Genomic DNA, 19,678 nt, shown 5'->3' with positions numbered 1-19,678 from the left:
CCATGCACAATTACTACTTTCAACAATTTCCACAGAACATTTTACAAAAACACATTTACTTGAAGAAGAGCGCAGATGCAAAGTTTGGTAACATAATGACAATTTGTGCTGTTTGTGCCGTCATTCTGTTACCAAACTTTGCATCTGCACTGTTCTTCAAGTAAATGTGTTTTTGTACAATTTTCTGAGGAAATTAAAAGTAGTCCTTGTGCATAGAGTTACATGGTTTGTTTAACTTTGCAATCATTGTTTTTGTTTGACATACAGTCGTGGTCAAACGTTTTGAGAATGACACAAGTATTTGCTGCTTCAGTGTTATGAGATATTTTTGTCAGATGTTACTATGGCATACTGAAGTATAATTACAAGCATTCCATAAGTGTCAAAGGCTTTTATTGACAATTACATTAAGTTTATGCAAAGAGTCAATATTTGCAGTGTTGACCCTTCTTTTTCAAGACCTCTGCAATCCGCCCTGGCATGCTGTCAATTAACTTCTGGGCCACATCCTGACTGATGGCAGCCCATTCTTGCACAATCAATGCTTGGAGTTTGTCAGAATTTGTGGGTTTTTGTTTGTCCACCCGCCTCTTGAGGATTGACCACAAGTTCTCAATGGGATTAAGGTCTGGGGAGTTTCCTGGCCATGGACCCAAAATGTCGATGTTTTGTTCCCCGAGCCACTTGGTTATCACTTTTGCCTTATGGCAAGGTGCTCCATCATGCTGGAAAAGGCATTGTTCGTCACCAAAATGTTATTGGATGGTTGGGAGAAGTTGCTCTCAGAGGATGTGTTGGTACCATTCTTTATTCATGGCTGTGTTCTTAGGCAAAATTGTGAGTGAGCCCACTCCCTTGGCTGAGAAGCAACACCACACAGGAATGGTCTCAGGATGCTTTACTGTTGGCATGACACAGGACTGATGGTAGCGCTCACCTTGTCTTCTCCGGACAAGCTTTTTTCCGGATGCCCCAAACAATCGGAAAGGGGATTCATCAGAGAAAATTACTTTACCCCAGTCCTCAGCAGTCCAATCCCTGTACCTTTTGCAGAATATCAGTCTGTCCCTGATGTTTTTCCTGGAGAGAAGTGGCTTCCTTGCTGCCCTTCTTGACACCAGGCCATCCTCCAAAAGTCTTCGCCTCACTGTGCATGCAGATGCACTCACACCTGCCTGCTGCCATTCCTGAGCAAGCTCTGCACTGGTGGTGCCCCGATCCTGCAGCTGAAATCAACTTTAGGAGACAGTCCTGGCACTTGCTGGACTTTCTTGGGCGCCCTGAAGCCTTCTTCACAACAATTGAACCTCTCTCCTTGAAGTTCTTGATGATCTGATAAATGGTTGATTTAGGTGCAATCTTACTAGCAGCAATATTCTTGCCTGTGAAGGCCTTTTTGTGCAAAGCAATGATGACGACACGTGTTTCCTTGCAGGTAACCATGGTTAACAGAGGAATAACAATGATTTCATGCACCACCCTCCTTTTAAAGCTTTCAGTCTGTTATTCTAACTCAATCAGCATGACAGAGTGATCTCCAGCCTTGTCCTCGTCAACACTGTCACCTGTGTTAACGAGAGAATCACTGACATGATGGCAGCTGGTCCTTTTGTGGCAGGGCTGAAATGCAGTGGAAATGTTTTTTGGGGATGAAGTTCATTTTCATGGCAAAGAGGGACTTTCCAATGAATTGCAATTCATCTGATCACTCTTCATAACATTCTGGAGTATATGCAAATTGCCATCATAAAAACTGAGGCAGCAGACTTGGTGAAAATTAATAGTTGTGTCATTCTCAAAACATTTGACCACGACTGTACAGGTAACTGCCAAAATAATGTAAACACTTGAGTAAATGAAGGATACAAAGTATATTGAAAGCAGGTACTTCCATACAGGTGTTGTTACTGAGTTAATTAAACAATTAACATCCCATCATGCTATAGGGTCATGTATAAAGATGCTGGGCAGGCAATTATTTTGGCTACTACCATGGCTGTGCCCCCATAGGATGACAATGCCCCCATCCACAGGGCACGAGTGGTCAATGAAAGAGCATGAAAACGATGTAAACCATATGCCATGGCAGTCTCCAGATCTCAACGCACTTAAACACTAATGTGAGATTCTGTAGCGTTGCCTGAGACGGCATTTTCCACCATCATCAACAAAACACAAAATTATGGAATACTCATGGAAGAACAATGTCACATCCCTCCAATAGAGTTCCAGACACTTGTAGAATCTATTCCATGGCACATTGAAGTTGTTCTGGCTCATGGTGGCCCAACGTCCTATTTAAAGAGACTTTATGCTGGTGTTTCCTTTATTTTGGCAGCTACCTGTCAAATACACAACAGTCTCAGAAATTATAGTGGGGCAACATCTAAAGAACATTATGAAAACTGGTGCAATCCTTCAGTTGGTCTGATTTAAAACCTACGCCCAACCATTATACAACCGAAAATGCCTAGATGGTTGAGAATTTAGTTTAGAAGGCCAAAAAACGAGGGGAGATCAACCATCGCTGGACAGAATGTCTTCATGTTGGATTGTGCTCAAATTAACTTTTTGACTTTCTAGATTAAATAATGGCTCTGTGTTTGATGTTACGCGAGGCAAACAAATTAACTGATGAACACTCCGGCAAAGAGGCTAGATGTCGACAATGCGAGCTCATCTAAAATCAAATATATACACGTCACATTAAATGTATGAGCACAGCCATAATAATGGACTGCAGACAAGATCAGTGATTTATATGAGAACTAATTCATTTAAATCAACCCTGTTTGTCGCTCTTCCTTTCTCTTTGTAAACATTTAACTGGCAGGTGTGCTTCAGTGGAGAAGACTGCATCAGAGCACCTATTTTTCATGAGCTGAGAACAGTGTTTGTTCTTCCACCTTCCTCTCGCTGGCACACTGGTGAAATAGACACGCACACACACACACACACACACACACACACACACACACACACACACACACACACACACACACACACACACACACACACACACACACACACACACACACACACACACACACACACACACACACACACACACACACACACACACACACACACACACACACACACAGAGAGACTAAGGACAAAGGATGTTGCATTGCAGGGGCATTGCAGCAAAGTGGAATACGGTTCTTAATCCAGAAAGCTTTTTGCCAGTTAAGGCTCGTGTTTTACAAGCCTAAATCGTAGGCTTTACAAGGTGAGGCCCACAAATGTGAATAATTCACTAGGTGTACGCAAGTGTACACAAATACACACACTCCATCCCTCCATCAAACACACACACACACACAGTCACTCCACCCACACACATACAAAGTCTCAATGGGGGCTCATGAAATAAATAATCTCCTCAGCCAGCCTCCCCTTCCTTTTGGTAAATGGTAGGTAAATGAGTCGCCTCGTCCACACATCACATTACCTGCATCTGACTCCAACCCCCACGTAGCACAGCTATAAATCTAGTCAGTATGCAGCAGTGTCAGAGGGAGAGAGATCGAGAGAGAGGGTGAGGGGAAGAGTCAGTGTGTGTGAGAGACAGCGTGTCAATGTGTGTAGGGGGAAGGAGGGATGTGTGAGAAGGAAAAGGTGTGTGTGTGTGAGTGAGTGAGTGAGTGAGTGAAAGAAAGAGAGAGAGGGGGAGAGAGAAGGGGGAGACAGAGAGGAGACAGTGCGGGAGGAGGAGAGCTGGGAGGCAGAAGAAAGTCCACAAACACTGCATAATGCATGGTGAGGGGCACCACTTGATTCACAGCACATCTCCCAAAAGAGATTTGAATAAGACCTAAAATAGCTTTGCGTCACAGAACCTCGCAGATCAAGACTTAAATACACTAACTCTTCTCAGTGCAAGAATGAATTAAAGGATTTTGCTGCTGCTGGTACTGTACCATAGCCTACAGTGCCTTGCAAAAGTATTAATCCCCCTTGGCGTTTTCCTATTTTGTTGCATTACAACCTGTAATTTAAATGGATTTTTCATGTAATGGACATACACAAAATAGTCCAAATAGGTGAAGTGGAATGAAACAAATATAGTTTCAAAATGTTCTAAAATATAAATAACGGAAAAGTGGTGTGTGCATATGTATTCACCCTCTTTGCTATGAATGCCCTAAATAAGATCTGGTGCAACCAATTACCTTCAGAAGTTACATAATTAGTTAAATAAAGTCCACCTGTGTGCAATCTAAGTGTCACATGATCTGTCACATGATCTCGGTAAAAATACACCTGTTCTGAAAGGCCCCAGAGTCTGCAACACCACTAAGCAAGGGGCACCACAAGGCAAGCGGCACCATGAAGACCAAGGAGCTCTCCAAACAGGTCAGGGACAAAGCTGTAGAGAAGTACAGATCAGGGTTGGGTTATAAAAAAATATCAGAAACTTTGAACATCCCACGGAGCACCATTAAATCCATTATTACATTTTTTTTAAGAATATGGCACCACAACAAACCTGCCAAGAGAACGCCGCTCACCAAAAGTCACGGACCAGGCAAGGAGGACATTAATCAGAGAGGCAACAAAGAGACAAAAGATAACCCTGAAGGAGCTGCAAAGCTCCAGAGCGGAGATTGGAGTATCTGTCCATAGGACCACTTTAAGCCGTACACTCCACAGAGCTGGGCTTTACGGAAGAGTGGCCAGAAAAAAAGCCTTTGCTTGAAGAAAAAAATAAGCAAACATGTTTGGTGTTCGCCAAAAGGCATGTGGGAGACTCCCCAAACATATGGAAGAAGGTACTCTGGTCAGATGAGACAAAAATTGAGCTTTTTGTCCATCAAGGAAAACGCTATGTCTGGCGCAAACCCAACACCTCTCATCACCCCGAGAACACCATCCCCACAGTGAAGCATGGTGGTGGCAGCATCATGCTGTGGGGATGTTTTTCATCGGCAGGGACTGGAAACTGGTCAGAATTGAAGGAATGATGGATAGCGCTAAATACAGGGAAATTCTTGAGGGAAACCTGTTTCAGTCTTCCAGAGATTTGAGACTGGGACGGAGGTTCACCTTCCAGCAGGACAATGACCCTAAGCATACTGCTAAAGCAACACTTGAGTGGTTTAAGGGGAAACTGCCATGGATCTAATTGACACCTGCATGTCTGAGATCAGACAGACACGCACAGATGAGGCCTATGACAAGACGGAGAACACTGCGAACGAGATGGCCCAACAAAACAACTGAGTTTGCAGAGGAGAGAGCGCGCAAGAGGAGGAAGAGGTTTCATGGCGAGGACGCGGAGGACGACCCAATTCCGGAAAGCAGAAGGCCCATTAAAGTTGAGCGTGAAAAACCCAGCAGCGTTGCAGTTCTTGACACAATCCGGAGCGCCTGGCACCTACTACCATACCCCATTAAAAGGCTCTTAAATATTCTGTCTTGCCTATTTACCCTCTGAATGGCAAAAATACACAATCCATGTCTCAATTGTCTCAAGACTTTAAAATCCTTCTTTAACCAGTCTTCTACCCTTCATCTACATGGATTGAAGTGGATTTAACAAGTGACATCAATAAGGGATCATAGCTTTCACCTGGATTCACCTGGTCAGTCTGTCATGGAAAGAGCAGGTGTTCTTAATGTTTTGTATACTCAGTGTATACTCTTACACACTTGATGTTTTTGTGGGGCAGTTTGAGAATTGATTTGCCGACTTCAGAGAAATGGCACAACTGTTCTCTGTGCACAACTCAAAGCACTTTGAGCGCCATGATGCAGAAAGGAAAATGCTTGAGCTTGCACGTTTCTACTCAGAAGAAATTTCCAAGCCTGAGGAAGTTGTGGATGCATTCCTCTCCTTCTGCACAATGTATTCAGAGTTAGCCATGGATCTCAACACTGAAACAGTCCTACCATTCCTCACTACCAACGACATGCACCGAGCATATCCAAATCTGACCATTCTCCATAGAATCTACAAAACAATTCCCATCAGCAGTGCCAGTGCCAAGCAAAGTTTTAGCTGCCTGAAGCTCATCAAGAGCTATTTATGTGCATGCATGGTGAATGAGGCCAGACTATCCAACCTCACTTTGCTTTGTATTGAGCGGGACATAGACATTGACAGAGACAGGTTTGCCAACATGAAGGAGAGAAGGATGACGTTTTAAAATGGGTCCTTGATTTGTATATCGTTCACCTGTTGGGATTATAATTTTGTTCTATGGAATGCATGGATGATGGAATTAAGAAATGGACTAGACTACATCAAATTACAACACTGTAGTATGATTCACGGCCGACTGGCAACCGGTTCTCTTTTTTTTGTGTCTTTCAAAACATGCATGTCTGGCAAAGTGGACATGTATGTTTTATTGGACATGGGCTTGCATGGCTCAATATGTTATGATGCCTAATTTGCATTTATGATAGGCCATATGAGCAGTGGTGGAAAAAGTACCCAATTGTAATAGTTGAGTAAAAATAAAGTTACCTTAATAGAAAATGACTCAAGTAAAAGTAAAATTCACCCAGTAAAATTCTACGAATAAAAGTCTAAAATTATTTGGTTTAAAATATACTTCAGTATCAAAAGTAAATGTTATTGCAAAAATATAGCTAAGTATCAAAATTAAAAGTAAAAATATAAATCATTTCCAATTCCTTATATTAAGCAAACTAGACGGCACCATTTTCTTGTTTGTAAAATGTACAGATAGCCAGGGGCACACTCCAACATTCAGATATAATTTACAAACGAAGCATGTGTGTTTAGTGAGTCCATCAGATCAGAGGCAGTAGGGACGACCAGGGATGTTCTGTTGATAAGTGCGTGAATGGGACCATTTTCCTGTCCTGCTAAGCATTCAAAATGTAACGAGTACTTTTGGGTGTCAAGGAAAATGTATGGAGTACAAAGTTCACTATTTTCTTAAGAAATGTAGTGAAGTAAAGGTAGTCCAAAATATAAATAGTAAAGTAAAGCACATATACCCACAACAACTACTTAAGTAGTACTTTAAAGTACAGTGGGGAAAAAAGTATTTAGTCAGCCACCAATTGTGCAAGTTCTCCCACTTAAAAAGATGAGAGGCCTGTAATTTTCATCATCGGTACATGTCAACTATGACAGACAAAATGAGAAAGATTTTTAATGAATTTACTTGCAAATTATGGTGGAAAATAAGTATTTGGTCAATAACAAAAGTTTCTCAATACTTTGTTATATACCCTTTGTTGGCAATGACACAGGTCAAACATTTTCTGTAAGTCTTCACAAGGTTTTCACACACTGTTGCTGGTATTTTGGCCCATTCCTCCATGCAGATCTCCTCTAGAGCAGTGATGTTTTGGGGCTGTCGCTGGGCAACACGGACTTTCAACTCCCTCCAAAGATTTTCTATGGGGTTGAGATCTGGAGACTGGCTAGGCCACTCCAGGACCTTGAAATGCTTCTTACGAAGCCACTCCTTCGATGCCAGGGCGGTGTGTTTGGGATCATTGTCATGCTGAAAGACTCAGCCACGTTTCATCTTCAATGTCCTTGCTGATGGAAGGAGGTTTTCACTCAAAATCTCACAATACATGGCCCCATTCATTCTTTCCTTTACACGGATCAGTCGTCCTGGTCCCTTTGCAGAAAAAACTGCCCCAAAGCATGATGTTTCCACCCCCATGCTTCACAGTAGGTATGGTGTTCTTTGGATGCAACTCAGCATTCTTTGTCCTCCAAACACGACGAGTTGAGTTTTTACCAAAAAGTTCTATTTTGGTTTCATCTGACCATATGACATTCTCCCAATCCTCTTCTGGATCATCCAAATGCACTCTAGCAAACTTCAGACGGGCCTGGACATGTACTGGCTTAAGCATTGGGACACGTCTGGCACTGCAGGATTTGAGTCCCTGGCGGCGTAGTGTGTTACTGATGGTAGGCTTTGTTACTTTGGTCCCAGCTCTCTGCAGGTCATTCACTAGGTCCCCCCGTGTGGTTCTGGGATTTTTGCTCACCGTTCTTGTGATCATTTTGACCCCACGGGGTGAGATCTTGCGTGGAGCCCCAGATCGAGGGAGATTATCAGTGGTCTTGTATGTCTTCCATTTCCTAATAATTGCTCCCACAGTTGATTTCTTCAAACCAAGCTGCTTACCTATTGCAGATTCAGTCTTCCCATCCTGGTGCAGGTCTACAATTTTGTTTCTGGTGTCCTTTGACAGCTCTTTGGTCTTGGCCATAGTGGAGTTTGGAGTGTGACTGTTTGAGGTTGTGGACAGGTGTCTTTTTCTACTGATAACAAGTTCAAACAGGTGCCATTAATACAGGTAACGAGTGGAGGACAGAGGAGCCTCTTAAATAAGAAGTTACAGGTCTGTGAGAGCCAGAAATCTTGCTTGTTTGTAGGTGACCAAATACTTATTTTCCACCATAGATTTGCAAATAAATTCATTAAAAATCCTACAATGTGATTTTCTGGAGAATTTTTTTTCTCAATTTGTCTGTCATAGTTGACGTGTACCTATGATGAAAATAACAGGCCTCTCTCATATCTTTAAGTGGGAGAACTTGCACAATTGGTGGCTGACTAAATACTTTTTTTTCCCCACTGTATTTTTACTTAAGTACTTTACACCACTGCATATCAGCAATCCTTTAAAAAAAAAATATTTGGTCAGAATGGCCCCTCGAGACCGCCCCGCCCCCTCTGTGCTGAGACCATAGCTCTGTGCCTGCGCCTTAGCTTATTTTTTTTTCTGGTACATTCATTAATTTTCTTTTACGTTTAGGGTCCGGCATTAACTATGGCCTGACGGGGCCAGTAAATACGCCAGTGGATCTCATCAGTCACTTTTCAGCGCATTTTTGCATTCCAGTTCAACTGTTGTGGTCAAATAAGAAATCTCCGACTTCAGACTTCAGTGCATTCAAGGCAACTGGGAACTCGGGAAAAAACGAGCTCCAACTGGGAAACATAGTTTGAATGGTCATCAAAAGTAGGAAACTAGTGCATCTTTCCAACCTGAAGATCACTGACGTCATGATTTGCCCTAGTTTTTTTTGCAGTCTACCATTCAAGACTACACTCGTGAATGTCATGCCATTTGTATTTGAGCAATATGATTGGCCGTTGATTCAAGCACCACCACGCTCCCGCGAGTCACAACTTCTCAAGCAGTAGGCGAAATGAGTTCTGCCTCGTTCACATGCTATTGGAACTAGGAAACTCTGACATTTCTGACTTGCTAACTGACTGTAGTTATACACAAGCTGTGTTCAACGAATCAGCAGGTCAGAAATGTCAGAGTTTCCTATTTCCGAGTAGCATGTGAATGCGGCATTGCAAACTCTCCAGAGCAAAAAGAAGTGCCCATCAATCTACTCGCTGACCTTATTTATTTTAGGGAAAGTGATTTACAAAATAAACCTTCAATCCTGAACATACTTGCAATATGCTGGCTACGGTTGATAGTCTGCTAAAAGAAAGCTACAAAAATACACCTAGCATTAGTTTTGGCTAGCCTACTGTAGCCATGTCTTGCTGTTTTGTAACATTTGTCTTAAAGGGGCAGGATCCTATGTAAATATTTTCTCAAAATGACACACTTTAGAAGCAAAAATGAATGCAGTTAATACAATGCAATTGTAAAGAATAGTGTAATGACTTGCATTGCTAAATTATATTACACAGCTTTTTAATACATATCATAATAACCAAATGTAGAGAGAAAGCTGAATTTAGAGAGAAAGCATGCCAACCTATGACCCCAACGCATTTAAGAACTACACCATGTCTGGGTGAAATTCTGTTCGGGACAGTAGATTTTTGGCCAACTGACCCGACCAAGCAAGTGAGAAAAAAAGTTAACATTGGACCCTGCCATGTTTCATATGCAGCCGTGGAGTAGTGGTGCATAGGCTATTTACTGTGCTTTCATTGAAGAACAGCAAGTGTGAAAGGTGTTGAACTGACTGATTAAAGTCGATCTCATATCCTTGCCAATCATAAATCATACAACATAGTTATATGTCCATGGTATCGCATCCTGACAAGTAAACGAAAGATCTCGTTTTGTATTTTCGATATGAAGTCCATCAGGACTTGCCAGACAGTGACGTTAAAGTGAGTGACACGTCAGTAGCCTAATTAATTACATAAGTATTCACACCCGAGTCAATACTTTGTAGAAGCACCTTTGGCAGCGATTACAGCTGTGAGTCTTTCTGGGTAAGTCTCTAAGAGCTTTCCACACCTGGATTGTGCAACATTTGCCCATTATTCTTTAAATAATTCTTCAAGGTCTGTCAAATTGGTTGTTGATCATTGCTAGCAACCATTTTTCAGGTCTTGCCATATATTTTCAAGTACATGTAAATCAAAACTAACTCGGCCACTCAAGAACATTTACTGTCTTCTTGGTAAGTGATCTAATCGACATTTTAATCATTTAGCAGACGCTCTTATCCAGAGCGACTTACAATTAGTGAGTGCATACATTTTTCATACTGGCCCCCCCGTGGGTAAGCAACTCCAGTGTTGATTTGGCCTTGAGTATTAGGTTATTGTCTTGCTGAAAGGTGAATTTATCTCCCAGTATCTGGTGGAAAGCAGACTGAACCAGGTTTATCTCTAAGATTTTGCCTGTTCTTAGCTCCATTCTGTTGATTTTTTATCCAGAAAAACTCCCCAGTCCTTAACGATTACAAGCATACTCATAACATGATGCAGCCCCAACTATGCTTGAAAATATGGGGAGTGGTACTCAGTAATGTGTTGTATTGGATTTGCCCCAAACATAACACTTTGTATTCAGGACAAAAAATGTATTGCTTTGTCAATTGTTTTGCAGTATTACTTTAGAGCTTTGTTGCAAACATGATGCATGTTTTGGAATACTTTTATTGTGTACAGGCTTCGTTCTTTTCACTCTGTCAATTAGGTTAGCATTGTGGAGTACCTACAATGTTGTTGATCCATCCTCAGTGTTCTCCTATCACAGCCATTAAACTCTGTAACCGTTTTAAAGTTACCATTGGCCTCATCGTGAAATCCCTGAGTGGTTTCCTTTCTCTCCGGCAACGGAGTTAGGAAGGACACCTGTATCTTTGTAGTGACTGGGTGTATTGATATGACATCCAAAGTGCATTTAATAACTTCACCATGCTTAAAGGGATATTCAATGTCTGCTTTTGTATTTTTACCCATCTACCAATAGGTGCCTTTGCGAGGCATTGGAAAACCTTCCTGGTCTTTGTGGTTGAATCTGTGTTTGAAATTCACTGCTCGACTGAGGGAACTTACAGACAATTGAGCGTGTGGGGTACAAAGATGAGGTAGTGCTTCAAACATCATGTTAAACACTATCCAAGCAACTGATTATGTGACTAGTTAAGCACATTTTTACTCCTGAACTTATTTAGGCTTGCCATAACAAAAGGGGTTGAATACTTATTGATATATATATATATATATATATTTCAGCTTTTCATTTGTAATTAATTTGTAAACATTTCCTAAAACATTATTACACTTTCACATTATGGGGTGCTGTAGGTAGGCCAGTGATATAAAAATCTAAATTTAATCCATTCAAAATTCAGGCTGGAACGCAATGTGGAAAAAGTCAAGGGGTGTGAATATTTTCTGAATGCACTTTAGGTCTACTGATTTAATAAAAGTGTTGACAATGGATTAGTCGTGTTGCTTTCTGTGCAGGAAAGGCCATGTTTAATAATAATAATTATTATTATTATTTTTATTATTATTATTATTATTATTAACACCTGCTTCATTCTTCAATCATACCTGTATTGCAGATAGCTAAGAAAATGCCTCTTAAAATGAAGCTTGAAGTCAGCAGTTGCAAATTGAGTTTTCCATTGTGTTTTATATCATATTGTACAACAGCGGATTAAACTTACACTGTAAAAGTTTTATTTTATTTTTTATCAGTGTTCTTTCCTGACAGTTACTGGCTAAAATAGAGCTTGTTCTGCAAAAATGGGGGGGGAGCCTGGCAACTTTTTCTATTTGGCTGGGTACTCCATGTGCTTGTGGAAAATACTGATGTGAGTGCGCTTGCATTGAGTGTGAGTGTAAGTGTGCTTGTGTTGTATGTGCATGTCAGGTTGGTAGGCAGAATTGTGCGGAGGTGGCAGAGGCTGATTGCTTGCTGTCGGCAAGTCACCTCCCTGAGCCCTGAATGAAGAGGCCCAAATTGATATGGCCTGTCCACACCAGCTACAACAGCTAAATGTCACTTAAATACACTAACCAGCTAGAGTTAACAACTATCATCAGCAGACACAACACTTTTATACACTAACCAGCTAGCGTTATCAAGATAGCATCAGTAGCCACAACACACTTCGGGCCTGATTTCGAAATGATAAAAAAATAAGCATTTGTTTGAAATTAAGACCGTAAATGGAAATTGTGATAGAAAACTGTCCAAACAAGATGCACAATGTTTGTTTTTTTCCCAACATTTTTTGAAAGAACCATTTGGAGGAGAAGTGATGGGAATGGGTAATATTTCATACATACAGTACACTACACTATATAATCTGTTATTCTCTGATTATTTTGACATCGTTATAATTATGATTACCTATACATTAATTGGTATCATATAATGTATTATGATTACATTCAGAGTATTGCATCTTAACATGGAATACAGTGGGCAGTCAGTGTGATATTTAAAAGTAACAAGGTTCTATAACAGGTTTTTTTTAAATGGTTGGTGAGCCTGAAGTCCTTGGTGAGCCTAAAGCACTCTCAAAAGGTTAACAAAGTAAGGAGGTAGCTGTTCAAGCCACAGCTCAATGTGTGTGAGTTGTAAAGGGTAATGGTCCCACAATTAACTCCCAAAGCCGCAACACCCACTCTTTCCCCACTGGCTAAAACTCAATCTCATTCCCACTGCACATTGGTGCCTCCACTCCCTCCGTGTACTTGTCCCCTTTTCTAAAATCACTAGCACACTTACTCATTTAGCAACACCATAGAAATGCTAGTATGGACATTCCTATTAAAGTAATTCATTATTATTATTATTATTATTATTATTATTATTATTATTATTATTATTATTATTATTATTATTATTATTATTATTATTATATACAATACCAGTGAAAAGTTTGGACACACCTACTCATTCCCGGGTTTCTTTATTTTTACATTGTAGAATAATCGTGAATACATCAAAACTATGAAATAACACATATGGAATCATGTAGTAACCAAAAAAAGTGTTCAACAAATCAAAATATATTTTATATTTGAGTTTCGTCAAAGTAGCCACCCTTTGCCTTGATGACAGTTTTGTACACTCTTGGCATTGCCAGATTTTCTCCAGACGTGACACTTGGCATTCAGGCCAAAGAGTTCAATATTGGTTTCATCAGACCACAGAATCTTGTTTCTCATGGTCTGAGAGTCCTTTAGGTGCCTTTTGGCAAACTCCAAGTGGGCTGTCATGTGCCTTTGTCTGAGGAGTGGCTTCTGTCTGGCCACTCTACCATAAAGGCCTGATTGGTGGAGTGCTGTAAAGATGGTTGTCCTTCTGGAAGGTTCTCCCATCTCCACAGAGGAACTCTGAAGCTCTGTCAGAGTGACCAAGTCCCTTCTCCCCCGATTGCAGAGTTTGGCCGGGCGGCCAGCTCTAGGAAGACTCTTGGTGGTTCCAAACTTCTTCAATTTCAGAATGATCGAGGCCACTGTGTTCTTGGGGACCTTCAATGGCTTGGTTTTTGCTCTGACATGCACTGTCAACTGTGGAACCTTATATAGACAGGTGTGTGCCTTTCCAAATCATGAATTTACCACAGATGGACTCCAATCAAGCTGTAGAAACATCTCAAGGATGATCAATGGAAACAGGATGCACCTGAGCTCAATTTCAAGTCTCATAGCAAATTTTTTTAGTTTTTTCTAAATTAACAAACATTTATAAAAACATGTTTTCGCTTTGTCATTATGGTGTATTGTGTGTAGATATATCTATTTTTTTACATAATTTTAGAGGCTGTAACGTAACAAAATGTGGAAAAACGGAAGAGGTCTGAATACTTTCCGAATGCACTGTATATCTGAGAGATATAAGAAAGATCAGGAAACATATTATTATTATTATTATTATTTAAACTCTTATTATTGACACTAAATAGTCTCCATGTATACTTCCATTCATTTTTTGAACTGGTACCGGGGGACCTTCAGACAAGTCTTGTGAGGCCTGTGGGCATCCTAGAGCAAAACAACAGACCTGGACATGTTCGTGAGAGTCTCACCTTTTCATATTAGTGTGTAGCCCAAACTGTTCAGACGCTACAGACAGAAGTTGGCAGATCAGCTGTACTGACTTCAGACAAGTCCCAAGACGCTTGTGGGGGCAAAACTGAGAATATCATTGTGTTCGTGAGATTCATCTTTCAATAGAGGGGTCGTAAAAGTTTGGACGTTACAGACGATTTTGTGAGAAGACCGATGTTCGCATTGTTTCATGGTCTGACACCGCTTTAGCTCTGTCACCTTTCACCGCAGATGAGGAAGTGCGACATTGGCGGATGTGGTGGATTGAGACGCATCCAATGCAAAAAAACAGATATCTCTAGCTTAAAATAACTGATTTATTTATTATGCCAATTACATTTCTTCAGGGGCACAGACATCGACTCTCGGGGGATATTAAGGCCCTGTAGGAGAGGAGTTTTGCGTGGGGAAACACTGTGGAACTCAAAGCCCTGTTACTCCACTGCTGCAGTCCCTTAATTGATGCCTTGGTTTAGAGATTCAAGCTGCACTTTGCCACATCATCGCAGAGGGAGGTGCTCGGAATCTCTCTCTCCATATGTCTTCTGAGAAAAACAACTGTGGGCAGACTCACAGGTGTGCAGCCACTACCAGTCACCTGACAATTAGGATGGAGATCAAAGGAGGTGGTTTTGATGATGGCGGTGGTGACGACAGTGATGATGGTGATGACATCAATGGTGATGATACATATCTGATGACAAAGCTGACAATGATCATGTGTCAACCAGACAGACAGGAAACCAGACAAAGTCTGTGGGGATGTTCTCATCACTCCCTTCACTGAGTTGGGGGATTAGGGAGATTCTGCCGACACAGATTCAGTCTAGCCCTAATCATGATGACAGTGATGACAATGGTGACTTCAAAAGAGCAGTAGAAATACCAGCAGCAATGTCAACAACGCGACAGAAGCCATGAAAAGGATAAATTAAGAGGATGTTCAGATATTGTTCAGATGTCAGGATGACCCAATTTGGACGCGTCACGTCCTCTGAACCTTCCTGTACGGAACGCTTTACAACCACGCATCATCTCCTTGATGGTAGAGAGACTGACGTAATCAATCATCTTTTCATCAGGCATCAAGTGCTACGAAGGGGAGAAATAGAGGGAAGGAGGGAGGGAAAATGCTAACTGAAGAGGAGATGGAAAGACCAGAATAAAAGGATAGATGAGAACATGACAGGTAAAGAAGAGGGTAAGTGAGAGAGATCTGAAAGATGGACGACAGAGCGAACAGAAAAAGGTGAGGCGGATAAGAAGAGGGCATTGTGTGAAATGGAAACGTTTTGATACAGAGAGGAGACAGGAACAGACAGTAACAGAGAGAGAGAGAGAGAGAGAGAGAGCCCCAGGACAACAACACAATTAGACCCAACCAAATCATGAGAAAACAAAAAGAGAATTACTTGACACATTGGAAAGAATTAACAAAAAAACAGACCAAACTAGAATTTGGCCCAAAACAGAGAGTACACAGTGGCATAATACCTGACCACTGGGACTGACCCAAACTTAAGGAAAGCTTTGACTATGTACAGACTCAGTGAACGTAGTCTTGCTATTGAGAAAGGCCGCCGTAGGCAGACCTGGCTCTCAAGAGAAGACAGGCTATGTGCACACTGCCCACAAAATGAGGTGGAAACTGAGCTGCACTTCATAACCTCCTGCCAAATGTATGACCATATTAGAGACACATATTTCCCTCAGAATACACAGACCCACAAAGAATTTGAAAACAAATCCAATTTTGATAAACTCCCATATCTATTGGGTGAAATACCAGTGTGCAATCACAACAGCAAGATTTGTGACCTGTTGCCACAAGAAAAGGGCAACCAGTGAAGAACAAACACCATTGTAAATACAACCCATAATTATGTTTATTTATTTTCCCATTTGTACTTTAACTATTTGCGCATCATTACAACACTGTATACAGTGGGGGAAAAAAAGTATTTAGTCAGCCACCAATTGTGCAAGTTCTCCCACTTAAAAAGATGAGAGAGGCCTGTAATTTTCATCATAGGTACACGTCAACTATGACAGACAAATTGAGAATTTGTTTTCCAGAAAATCACATTGTAGGATATTTAATGAATTTATTTGCAAATTATGGTGGAAAATAAGTATTTGGTCACCTACAAACAAGCAAGAATTCTGGCGCTCACAGACCTGTAACTTCTTCTTTAAGAGGCTCCTCTGTCCTCCACTCGTTACCTGTATTAATGGCACCTGTTTGAACTTGTTATCAGTATAAAAGACACCTGTCCACAACCTCAAACAGTCACACTCCAAACTCCACTATGGCCAAGACCAAAGAGCTGTCAAAGGACACCAGAAACAAAATTGTAGACCTGCACCAGGCTGGGAAGACTGAATCTGCAATAGGTAAGCAGCTTGGTTTGAAGAAATCAACTGTGGGAGCAATTATTAGGAAATGGAAGACATACAAGACCACTGATAATCTCCCTCGATCTGGGGCTCCACGCAAGATCTCACCCCGTGGGGTCAAAATGATCACAAGAACGGTGAGCAAAAATCCCAGAACCACACGGGGTGACCTAGTGAATGACCTGCAGAGAGCTGGGACCAAAGTAACAAAGCCTACCATCAGTAACACACTACGCCGCCAGGGACTCAAATCCTGCAGTGCCAGACGTGTCCCCCTGCTTAAGCCAGTACATGTCCAGGCCCATCTGAAGTTTGCTAGAGTGCATTTGGATGATCCAGAAGAGGATTGGGAGAATGTCATATGGTCAGATGAAACCAAAATATAACTTTTTGGTAAAAACTCAACTCGTCGTGTTTGGAGGACAAAGAATGCTGAGTTGCATCCAAAGAACACCATACCTACTGTGAAGCATGGGGGTGGAAACATCATGCTTTGGGACTGTTTTTCTGCAAAGGGACCAGGACGACTGATCTGTGTAAAGGAAATAATGAATGGGGCCATGTATCGTGAGATTTTGAGTGAAAACCTCCTATCAGCAAGGGCATTGAAGATGAAACGTGGCTGGGTCTTTCAGCATGATAATGATCCCAAACACACCGCCCGGGCAACGAAGGAGTGGCTTCGTAAGAAGCATTTCAAGGTCCTGGAGTGGCCTAGCCAGTCTCCAGATCTCAACCCCATAGAAAATCTTTGGAGGGAGTTGAAAGTCCGTGTTGCCCAGCGACAGCCCCAAAACATCACTGCTCTAAAGGAGATCTGCATGGAGGAATGGGCCAAAATACCAGCAACAGTGTGTGAAAACCTTGTGAAGACTTACAGAAAATGTTTGACCTGTGTCATTGCCAACAAAGGGTATATAACAAAGTATTGAGAAACTTTTGTTATTGACCAAATACTTATTTTCCACCATAATTTGCAAATAAATTCATTAAAAATCCTACAATGTGATTTTCTGGATTTTTTTCCCTCATTTTGTCTGTCATAGTTGATGTGTACCTATGATGAAAATTACAGGCCTCTCTCATCTTTTTAAGTGGGAGAACTTGCACAATTGGTGGCTGACTGAATACTTTTTTCCCCCACTGTATATACATAATATGACATTTGAAATGTCTTTATTCTTTTGGAACTGCTGAGTGTAATGATTACTGTTAATATTTACAGTTTTTTTCACTTTTGTTTACTAATCTACTTCACTTGCTTTGGCAATGTTAACATATGTTTCCCATGACAATGAAGCCCTTAAATTGAAATTGAATTTGAATTGAGAGAGAGAGAGACAGAGAGAGACAGAGACAGACAGAGACAGAGAGAGACAGAGACAGACAGAGAGAGACAGAGAGAGACAGAGAGAGACAGTGAGAGAAACAAGAGAGAATCATGAAGAGGAGACAGAACGATATAAAGAGGGAGAGAAAATAAAAGAGAAAGAAAAATCACTCACAGAGCGAAGGTACAGAGAAAAAGCACCAGAGAGGAGGAGGGAGATAGATGTGGTATTTATCGGCTGGCTGCATGCTCTCGTTTACACCCCGGCGCGCCACGGTAAGGCATGTGGGTGCACGGGGATGCAGCTTTCGACTACCGTGGGCCCATGAGAGCAAGAGTAATTGATGGTGAGAATTACACCAGCCTTTCCTGTGGATGTCTGCTCAATGAGCGGGGCCCTGCCGAGGACCCAGCGGAGTCATGTTTCACACCAGCTCTCAGGCCCGGACAGCTATGTGGCTGCTGAAGCACCTACTCCATCACTCGGCACTAGCTGGCGAAAACACAAACGCCAGTGAGGAACCAAACTGTACGAAAGTAGTGCCAAACCATGCCACTATAATCACTACTGGAGAAGAAGACTGATCAAATATATTCCTCTTCCTAATCAATACAGAAGAGCAAAGAGCACTTAACATTCACTTTAGCATTCCCACCCAATTGGTTATTAATGTTCTGGTTAGGGATGTGATTTTAAAACTACACAGTGCAGACTGATCCATTCCACTCCAATATTAGTACATCATGGCCCATATGTCTAAAGGATCTTAGAATATTATTAAGAATGTCTTAAAATGAATCGAAAAAGGTATTAAGAAAATAATGCATAACAGCGCTGGGGGTAATTTTTAGCAACATGGTTACTTAATTGCTAGGAAAGCATAGGTGCCTCATGCACACAATTGTTTACTTTGACCACTGAGGTACCGGCTGGGTAGTCATTCCTTTTAATACAAGGCCACAAGGCTTTGATGCCGCTTCAAAATCATGGAGACATTTGGCAAATGTTTTCATACATGTCCTAGTGGGAGCATGGTATCATTTCTAGGGTTAGTAGGCCTACAGTAGATGCTACATAGAAGATAGGCTAACTGATACACAATCGGGCAGTAGTTTACGAGTTGGTCGTGTTCTTCGTTTAAGGTGATGGTCTTCCAACTGTGCTGTAATTCGTTCACACTGGTATGGAGTGTTTGCTGCTCCACTTCTCCAGATGGTCTATTTTAGCCTGACGAGGCTGGCATGGTCGCTGCACCATACGTCTGTTCCCATGGCCGCTTGGCTAACGCACAAGCCTTTGGCTTGGCACAGACCTGTGGCAGAGTAGGCCTGCCGGAAACTAAAACAGGAAGAGCCAACATGGGTGCAGGAAACACAAATAGGACTTGGCAACACTATCTTAAAGCCCATTTCAAGCTAGTACTAACATTATATTAACTACGAAACCAGCCTGTGTTAGCACTGGGCGCCAAAAGACTGCTCAAAGACTAACCTAACGTAGTAGGCGTAAAAGAAACGCCTGAGCGGAGTTCCCACATCCGATTGTCAGTGGAAAAGGAAGCTAGATTGAATTAGCTCTATCCCTGAAAACCGGATGCATCCGGTTGATGGCAAATCCACTAAGGGTGCTGAAAGACTAACACAATTGGTGACT

The 19,678-nt window shown here is 41.6% G+C and overlaps 1 protein-coding gene across 1 annotated transcript in view; it reads right to left on the bottom strand.

The window, feature by feature from the left end:
• The window catches only part of LOC121549980 (phenylalanine--tRNA ligase, mitochondrial), a 136,924-nt gene that overhangs the window by 100,833 nt on the left and 16,413 nt on the right, over window positions 1-19,678 (bottom strand). The window lies entirely within an intron of this gene.

The sequence above is a fragment of the Coregonus clupeaformis genome, chromosome 34 (assembly GCF_020615455.1).
Source record: "Coregonus clupeaformis isolate EN_2021a chromosome 34, ASM2061545v1, whole genome shotgun sequence".
NCBI classification, from domain to species: domain Eukaryota; kingdom Metazoa; phylum Chordata; class Actinopteri; order Salmoniformes; family Salmonidae; genus Coregonus; species Coregonus clupeaformis.
The sequence above is the reverse complement of the archived record's forward strand: the minus strand, read 5'-3'. Positions and strand labels throughout refer to the sequence as shown.